Genomic DNA, 8,529 nt, shown 5'->3' with positions numbered 1-8,529 from the left:
TTTAGGATTTTCCTACCGCTTAAGGGACACAACTCAGAGCTTCAGAGATGTTCGCTAAAATGGTGAAGTACGGGTCTACAAACATGTTTTATACAACAGGCAGTAACACATAGATCTACGGAGCAGGCGAAAATGAATGAAAAAAGGCCTGGATAAAATAAAACAGCCTATGGCTAGGGTAAGAACAGTAAAGCTGATTTGACAGAAGCCTTTTTTAGATCCTCAAACAGGAGCTAATCAACTGAGGATATGGTCATTGCTACCGTACCTACTATTATCGTTGTGAACTAATCAGCGTCTATGGGGGCATTCGAGGTGTTCTAAGAAACCGGCAAGCGATGAACCTCGAGGAGCTAAGATCTACCTCTAATGGCAAAGGACTAACCTGATGATGGCGACCGGAGGCGACCGAGGAAGATCCGCGGTGAGTGTTGCGCGCTTGGTCGGCCTGGGGATGCGTTGGACGCGGTGGACGTAGACAGAGGTCCTCGGGTGGCGATGGAGTTCTTGACGCAGTTGCGAGGAAGAAGGGGTCGACGAAATGGGTAGGTGGGGATGTTCCCTGCCCCCTTCCCCAGCCTATTTATTGGGTCGGACGCTGGAATCGAGGCGCCTCGCGCGGGAACTGATGACATGATAAAGATTCGCTATAATAGCGCAAGATTTTCGGGATATATGTGCCGAAAGATCCGTTGGGAATTGCGTCATCATTTCTTCCGAGATAAAAGGGATAAGATGATGTCAACAAGAAACGGTTCGGCGACTTGGATATTTCCACGATAGGGTGGCAGATTAAGCGTATGATGCGTAAAAAGAGCAGAGTGAGTCGCCCCTGACTAGGTGAGAGTTGACATGAACATGTTTAGGTCAATCTGGGGCCTAATGTTGGGGATATTATCTGTTGTGTGACCCGCCCTAGTTGGGTCAGGTCACCAAGTGGGCGACTCATCCTTTGGTGATTCAAGCTTTGGCCTGTAAGCCCAAGAGCAAGACGGCGATTCAAGATCCTTGTGGAGAATCAATCATTGGGAAGATCTCCAAGTCTTGGAAAACACGGCGACTTAGAGATAGAAAGAATCATGACTTGCATGATGGTAAGGACTCTTGTAAACCGTAAGGACTCGACCTCCCGAGGAAGGAGGGGAGAGGTGAGAAAACATCGAGTGCTAGGTCAGGCAAGTTACGCCCTCCTTGTAATCGAAACATCATCAATACAACACAAAGCAGGACGTAGGCATTTACCTCCACACGAGGGTCGAACCTGGGTAAACCTCTGTCTCGCTCCCGTTCAACCCCTTTGAGTCGCTACCAAGGTGCGATGGCTCCAACACTAAGTCCTTTCATGAGGACATCTGCCGTGACAAAACCACGACAACATGGGTGGTGATGGCATAAGGTGGAGATGGAATTAAGCAATTTTAAATAGAAAAGGAGAACATACATATAACAAAATAATAACTCTCCATATTTAAGAGGAATGTGGTTCATGTTTTTTTAACTAACAATAATTTGAAGTGTTCTTAATTAAAGGCAAGCGGTGAAGCATGAACAACTACATCATCTAGGCATTTTAAATGAGGTCGAAAACAACAAGTAACAATTCCAGAAAGTCCCCATATGTACTTTTTGAATTTACTAATGTTCTTCCTATAACACAATTTTAAAGTTGTTAAAGAGAAAAATAATTGCCACCATGTTATTCTACGCATTTTTCTAGTCAATCTACATACGTGGATCATTTTAATCAGTGTTACGGTTAATTAGTTATGAAATAAATCATATTAGCATGGCATTTATGTACATTAAATCAAACAACAAGTTTAAACATTTTAAACATTGATGAAAGTTGGTATTATTAATGTATTGAAAGTTTTAAGCATTTTTCATGTTGAAATCATTCTAATCTAATGCATGGTTGTGGAATTATTATATGCAGGAAGACGAGGGTTTTTTCTATTAAACTGCAATTCCTCACATAATTAGGCAAATTCGCTAGACGGAAAAAATGAATCGGGTTGAATCTCGCAAAATACGGGGATGAAACAGTATAATTAGCACATGGTAAAAAATCTCGCCCATGGGCGTATGATAACAGTGTCGGCTGGCTTGGGAGGGATCTCACCATGGGCTTCGACCCAGTCGAAAGAGAAGGCTTGAGGAGGAGGCTCGCTGGGCTAGTAGGCGAGCTAGGTGTGCCTTGGCGAGCGGTGTAGGCTGAGCGGAGCTGAAGGTCAATGCACGCAAGCGTCGGGTCAAGCGAGCAGCTCCTTGACACGATCCCATCAAGCGGGAGGAGGCAACATCAGGGAGAAGCGCGAGGGAGGCGGCGATGCTCTGGGAAGGCCAACAGACCTTCGAAGGCGGGCGGATCTGGAGGAGGCTTGGTCATCGCGGGGCTCAGGGCGGCAGGGGACCTCCGGTCACTGTGGCTTCGTGGCAACCAACAACTGCCTTGACCATGGCGGGGCATCACCTGAAGAAAAAGAATGAGAGACCGGGGTGAAGGAGAGAGAGGGAAGGGAGTAGGAGAGGAGGTTGCAGGGGCATGGCTGTGGACGGAGAAGGAGCGCGGGGCTTCTCGCTGGTGCTCACCGGCGGGAGGCAGCTGCCGGAGGAGGAGGACGTTGAGGTGGACCTGAGGCACCATAGGCGTTGCGTAAGAGCTCCGGCTCGGGTGTCTCCTTGCCCTTGGGAACGAGAGGAGAGGGAGGTTGGGTGCTGCAGGCTGGGCATCTGGTTGGCTGTGAGGGGATCCCAAGGGAGGCTCTGATCATGCGATTGGGTGGCGCTGCGCTGCGGCGCGACCAGAGGATGAGCCAGGTGCGAGGATTGGGATTGGAGCGGCGCGGAGAAGAAGGGAGGTGGTCAGGGACTCTCGTTGGTTTGCTGGTGAGTGGATTGGGAGGAGATCCCGAGGGGATGAGAATGGCGACGGCTCGATGGGACAACCTATGCTCTATGGTTTGGTCTGTTTTTGGCTTAGGTGGTCTATATATAGGGAATAGGACTAGGGGCTATCTTGTCCCTACGATCGTAATTGTATGCCCGAGAAATATAGATTAGGGTGTTCAATTGAAAAATTGATGATGGTCTGGGGTATTTGAGGGTTGATCCGGACCAAATAGTCACGACCGCACATTTCGGATCCGTGGGAGTTATTGGGTGCGTGCGAGGGGTCAGTGCACTAAGCAGAGGGGATAGGCAAAGCAGAGAGGGAAAACGGGCAGCCCGGCAACAAAATTTAAAATACCGAAACATCTGCAATTTAGACCGCCTATAGTGCCGCTATATGTTTAACGGTTCACGTATCAAACAAATCCGAATGCGAAGAAATTTGGCAGACGGTCTACCTACACTGTATTAAAAACCGCACGCTAACTTTCAACCCATCCTGTCGTGGTTCTGTCACGGCAGATGTCCTCGTGAAAGGACCTAGTGAAGGAGCCATCGCACCTTGGTGGCGACTCAAAGGGGGTGAGCGGAAGCGAGACTTGGATTTTCCCAGGTTCGGCCTCTCGTGTGGAGGTAAAAGCCTAGGTCCTGCTTTGTGTATATTGATGATGGATTCGATTACAAGGAGGGCGTAACTCGCCTGACCTATCTCTCAATGATTTCTAACTTGATCTATCTGCCCTAGATACTCGCCTTTATATACAGGTCGAGGTCCTAGGGTTTACAAAAGTCCTAGCCACGTTACAGATCGTGGTCTTCCATATCTCTAAGTCGTCGTGTTTTCCATGCCTGGAAACCTCCTTGGCGGCTTATCTTCTCCATCAATCCTGAACCTCCATCCGGTTCATGGGCCCCTGGGCCAAGGCTTGCACTAACCATGTATCACTCGCCGCTTTTGTGACCCGACCCAATTATGGCATGTTATACCGCAGGTAATATCCCCAACATTAGGCCCCGGATTGACTTAAATTTATTCATGCCAATGAACTTCCACGCTCACTTTGGGCGACTCGTACTACTTCCACGCTCACTCTGATAAATGACAAGCCGCCATCTCTCACAAATTGTCTGAGCCGCCAGGTTAGTTATTGATGACATCACCTTTTTCCTCCATTTCCGGGATTTGTTTACATAATTCCCAACGGATCTTTTTCGTCTTCACCCTGTTATCCCGAAAATCCAGGCGCCATCATTGTTGGTTTTCAATTTGTCGCCTCTATTCCCGCGCCTGTCGTTTTGTTTCCAGCGCCACACCTTTAAATAACCGCAGGGGCAGTGGGGGCGCCGTCACCTACCCCCACTTCATCTCCTCGACTGCTTCGTCTTCCTCACGCCCGCACTTCGGCCTCCTCACCGTTACCAAAGCTTCGTCGCCGACCATCGTAGTCTGGGCGTCCCTAGGCCAGTCAAAGGCGCGGTCTCCATCGCGGATGCTCCGCAACCATTTCCTGGCATCGTCCTCCTCTTTCAGGTAAACATCCTTCCTTCATTAGGGTTAGACCTTGAATCCCCATGTTCTTCTAGGTCAGCCCCGGAATGCGATGAACACCTCCTCCTCTATCTTGAATCCGTCCAACATGTTTATTGTAGACTTTTTGTAGTAATAAATCATGGTAGTTTCACTGCATCACCTGGCCATTTAGTGTTTACTTCATGCATCCATATGTCATCCCTGTCACGTTCTTGCAGCTTCCGTAATTTCGACATGCATTATTTTTTTAATTTGATCCATCCGTAGATCCATAAATTATCGCTCGTCTTTAGAAACATGTTTTACCCTTCTTCCGGGAATATCCTTAAGGAAAAAACCCTTTTTAGAATTGCTACTCACCTCCTTCCACCATGGCGAGTTAGAATATCCCCATAGATACGCCTTTGATTACTGAATTGGCGAGTCATAATATCCATGTAGCTGTATTGTAGATCACCCAACTGGCGAGTTGCCACTTACGTGGTTTCTAATAAACCATCTTGTTCCTTCCTTTTGTAGTCATGGGCAATATCTCGAAATGCAATTGGTTACCAACCGAAATCAATGACGCCTATCTTGATAAATACGTTAAGGCGAATTATCTTGACCCTAAAGAAATCGTTGGCTGGTGGACCGCCCCAGGCGAGGCGACTCTGTTGAGGCATAGTTTATGCCTAAGTAATTTTGGTGATTGATGACAGTACCATACAGGACTAATCGTGTGTGTCAAGGTTTCAGGTAACACTCGTCAATGGCACAAGACGACTCGTCTCCTCTCTTTTGGAACGAAGCACGGCGCTCTCTACGATTCTCTTTATTTGAGTCATAGGAAAGCCGTACTATTAAGACGGGATCCGTAGTGGAAAGGTTTGGGTGGAATCTATCTTTACACACGCACACTTTGCATTCTCCCTTTCCTTATCTTTTGGAGCGGCCCTCGCCTATTCGTCTTGAGCATCTCTGCAAAATGGTCCCCAGCGGTAGTACCGCTGGTGCCAGCGGTAGTACCGCTGTCTGGCGGTAGTACCGCCCATTGTCAGCGGTAGTACCGCTAGCCAGCGGTAGTACCGCCCCCTGGTCAGCGGTAGTACCGCTCCAGGTGCCTTGTTCCACCTACCTAGCAGTAGTTCGTGGACGGACCCTTTTGCGAAGACTTTCCCGGTGGTAGTAGTGCTTATGCACTACCAAGGGGCCAGCGGTAGTACCGCTGGTGCCAGCGGTAGTACCGCTGGAAGCCCCAGCGGTAGTACCGCTGCATCCAGCGGTAGTACCGCCAGGCAGCGGTAGTACCGCTCCTTCCCAGCGGTAGTACCGCTGGATCTCGGGCAGAGAGTGGGAAAACGGTCTGAATTTTCCCCCCACTATATAAAGGGTTCTTCTAGCTGAGGAACCCTATCTCTTACCTCTCCAAGCTCCATTGTTGCTCCACAAGCTTAAAAGTGCCTGATCTCTCTCCCTAGCCAATCAAACTTGTTGATTCTTTAGGGATTGGTTGAGAAGGCCTAGATCCACACTTCCACCAAGAGAAAAGTTGATTCCCCCCACCAATTCCTTGCGGATCTTGTTACTCTTGGGTGTTTGAGCATCCTAGACGGTTGAGGTCACCTCGAAGCCATATTCCATTGTGGTGAAGCTTCGTGGTCTTGTTGGGAGCCTCCAAGCTTTGTGTGGAGTTGCCCCAACCTTGTTTGTAAAGGTTCGGTCGCCGCCTTCAAGGGCACCTATAGTGGAATCACGGTACCTTGCATCGTGCGAGGGCGTGAGGAGAATACGGTGGCCTTAGTGGCATTTTGGGGAGCATTGCGCCTCCACACCGCTCCAACGGAGACGTACTTCCTGTCAAAGGGAAGGAACTTCGGTAACACATCCTCGTCTCCATCGGTTCCACTTGTGGTTATTTCTATCCTTTACTTTGTATTTGATTTTGCTTGTGACTTTATCTTAGTCGGCTTAATAGCTCTCGTTGTTAGATTCTATCAGGGTCACCTCTTTGTCATATTATTTGTGAACCCACATAGTGTTTACCTTAACTTGCTAAGATTAATTAAAAAGTGGTCGTTGTCTATTCACCCCCCCTCTAGCCAACCATATCGATCCTTTCAATTGGTATCAGAGCCACGTCTCTTTATTAAGGGTTTAACCACCCAAAGAGTATGGAAGGCGGAGAGGAAGTGAACCATGGGCAACCCGAGGACATGGACTTGACTTCGGTCACAAGGGACGACTTGAATACGGCTATGGCAGCCCTCAAGACGTCCTTGACGAGCGAAGTCAAAACCATGCTTAAGGAATTAATTGATGGTCTAAAAGTTCACCCGAACCGGCTTTAGTGGTTAAACCCACCATTTCCGATTCGGAGGCCAACTCCTCTAAGGAAGCGGCTAAAGGTATGCAACCTGCTTCACCTCACGAAAAGGATGGGACTGGAACACATGCCTCTGTTCCACCTCCCATGACATATGGAGGACCCGTTCTCGCACCTCGTCTTAATCCTGTTGGTCCTCCTCCTAAACTTGTGAAAGGTGACTTTGCTAACTGGGTATTCTCTATTAAGTCTCATTTGAATCACAGCTCAACAAACTTGTGGAGAATTATCGAGCAAGGATATTACCCCCATGACCCAAGAAACCTCACTCCAAGAGAAGATGCACACAATCAATATAATCACTCTGCGCTGTTTATTCTCCAGTCTGCTGTGCCACCTGAAGATCTTCCCCACTTACGTCCCTTCACATTGGCCAAGGATTGTTGGGAGCATATTATGGTTTTGTATAAGGGAAGCTCTAGTATTCAATGATCCAACTATGAAGTGATACTTGATCAGGCCGATGAGTTTGTGATGAAGGAAGAAGAGGACCCTCGTGATCTCTATCGGAGGGTGACTGCTATTGTTGTGGCACTAAAGGACCATGGGAGTAAGGATGTGGATGACACTTGGGTCAAGCGCAAGTTTCTCAAAGCCATCATGCCTTTCAATAAAGCCATGTCATCTGTCATTCGTCAGCGGCCAGACTTCACTCCTTGTCTTCCAGTGAAGTGTTGGATGAGTTCATTGCAATGTCAATCATGAACGAAACAGTCGACAATGCACTTGCTCGTGTCCGATCAAAAACCACTTCACCCAAACTTGCGTTGAAAGCAAGAGCAATGCTTGAAGAAGAAGAAGAAGAAGAGGAAGAGGAGAGTTGCCCGGAAGACACAAAGTATGCCTATCATGAGCACATGGCTCTTGCATCAAGGCAATTCTGGGGAAATAAAAGGAACTCAAGACCAACCTTCAACAAGAACAACTCAAGTGGATTCAAACCCAAACAACGAGTAAGGACATGTTATAACTGTGGCAACGTGAGTCACTTCGTGGCAGAATGTCCCTATGAGAAGAGAGAAGACAACGGAGGCAAGCTCATTCGCAAAGACAAAACCAAATCATTTCCAATCAAGAACAACTTTGTGAAGAAACCTCACCCAAAAGGAATGGTGGCCCTGGAGGAGTATCCTTCTGATGATGATGATGACGATGATACAGTGGCAACGACAACTGTTGCTATAGCCACTACCCCTTCCCAGAAGGTGTCTCTCTTCAACGCCCCCAACGAGAACCACATCACCAAGTGCCTCATGGCAAAAGGTACCAATCAGGTAACTCCTATCATTAAGACCAATATTGCTTCTGCTCCTTCATTGTTAAATTGTGTAGAAGATAGTGATGTTGGAGAACTTAATGAGCATGATCTTGATAAGTTTCTATGCACTATTAAGGGAGAAACCAAGAAGCATTTTGTTGCTCTCTTGGAACAACTGGGTGAGGCCACTGACCTCATTGAGTCTCATGAGGAGACCATCTCCGAGCTTCATGGACATAGTCGTGACTATGCCAATGAAATTGCCGAATTAGCTAGTGTTCTAGAAGAAGAGCGCACTCTTCGTTTGGCTCTTGAGGAGTCATATAACGATGACTGCGCTAAAATGCAAAAGAAACTAGATCATGATGTTGTTCTTACTCGCATGCTTAAATCTGAAAAGTATGCTCTTGAGGTTGGCCGTGACAGACTCAAAGAAGAGTTTGACATACTTGACAAGGCCCACAAAGCCTTGAAAGGTGTTCA

General features: G+C 47.7%; 1 long non-coding RNA gene across 1 annotated transcript; it reads right to left on the bottom strand.

Annotated features, from left to right (window-relative positions):
* Positions 1-1,312: 1,312 nt before the first annotated feature.
* LOC123448548 lies at positions 1,313-3,035 on the bottom strand. The gene is made up of 3 exons (XR_006631815.1): positions 2,593-3,035; positions 2,123-2,473; positions 1,313-1,352 (listed from the first exon to the last, which is right to left on the bottom strand). It is a non-coding gene; the product is annotated as an uncharacterized LOC123448548 (long non-coding RNA).
* Between the last annotated feature and the right edge of the window lie 5,494 nt (positions 3,036-8,529).

This window comes from Hordeum vulgare, chromosome 4H (assembly GCF_904849725.1).
Source record: "Hordeum vulgare subsp. vulgare chromosome 4H, MorexV3_pseudomolecules_assembly, whole genome shotgun sequence".
Taxonomy (NCBI): Eukaryota; Viridiplantae; Streptophyta; class Magnoliopsida; order Poales; family Poaceae; genus Hordeum; species Hordeum vulgare.
Note: the sequence above shows the minus strand (reverse complement) of the source record. Positions and strands in the feature narration are given on the sequence as shown.